Genomic DNA, 996 nt, shown 5'->3' on the forward strand with positions numbered 1-996 from the left:
GGTGCAGTTGAACCGTGGTAAAACTCGTCTCCGTAGTTGAGCGGGAGCGGCCAAAGGAATGTGCAATCGTGTGTGTAGTGGAGCTGGGAGGGGCAAGCATAAGGGACGAAGACGGGGGTAACATGTCGGATGCGATCATACCAGCACTAAAGCACCGGATCCCATCAGAACTCCGAAGTTAAGCGTGCTTGGGCGAGAGTAGTACTAGGATGGGTGACCTCCTGGAAAGTCCTCGTGTTGCATTCCCTTTTTAATTTTTTTGCACCGCGTGCAAAACAAAACGCACGAGCGCGACGTATGTTTAGCACGTTTTATTATTTTGCACGTTTACGGTAAGTTTTAGCTCGCTGCTCATTATTCACGCGTCTAGCGGCGGCAAGCGTGTTCTGAAAGGGGTCGAAACCATGGTAAGTAGGCACTGGTGCAGTTGAACCGTGGTAAAACTCGTCTCCGTAGTTGAGCGGGAGCGGCCAAAGAAATGTGCAATCGTGTGTGTAGTGGAGCTGGGAGGGGCAAGCATAAGGGACGAAGACGGGGGTAAGATGTCGGATGCGATCATACCAGCACTAAAGCACCGGATCCCATCAGAACTCCGAAGTTAAGCGTGCTTGGGTGAGAGTAGTACTAGGATGGGTGACCTCCTGGGAAGTCCTCGTGTTGCATTCCCTTTTTAATTTTTTTGCACCGCGTGCAAAACAAAACGCACGAGCGCGACGTATGTTTAGCACGTTTTATTATTTTGCACGTTTACGGTAAGTTTTAGCTCGCTGCTCATTATTCACGCGTCTAGCGGCGGCAAGCGTGTTCTGAAAGGGGTCGAAACCATGGTAAGTAGGCACTGGTGCAGTTGAACCGTGGTAAAACTCGTCTCCGTAGTTGAGCGGGAGCGGCCAAAGGAATGTGCAATCGTGTGTGTAGTGGAGCTGGGAGGGGCAAGCATAAGGGACGAAGACGGGGGTAACATGTCGGATGCGATCATACCAGCACTAAAGCACC

At 51.3% G+C, this 996-nt stretch overlaps 2 non-coding genes across 2 annotated transcripts; both read left to right on the plus strand.

Annotated features, from left to right (window-relative positions):
• Positions 1–127: 127 nt before the first annotated feature.
• Positions 128–246, plus strand: LOC123179040 (5S ribosomal RNA). Its single transcript, XR_006490058.1, has one exon. It is a non-coding gene; the product is annotated as a 5S ribosomal RNA (ribosomal RNA).
• A 301-nt stretch (positions 247–547) lies between these two features.
• LOC123179039 (5S ribosomal RNA) lies at positions 548–666 on the plus strand. The gene has a single exon (XR_006490057.1). It is a non-coding gene; the product is annotated as a 5S ribosomal RNA (ribosomal RNA).
• The last annotated feature ends 330 nt before the right edge of the window (positions 667–996 follow it).

The sequence above is a fragment of the Triticum aestivum genome, unplaced genomic scaffold (genome assembly GCF_018294505.1).
Source record: "Triticum aestivum cultivar Chinese Spring unplaced genomic scaffold, IWGSC CS RefSeq v2.1 scaffold23692, whole genome shotgun sequence".
NCBI lineage: Eukaryota > Viridiplantae > Streptophyta > Magnoliopsida > Poales > Poaceae > Triticum > Triticum aestivum.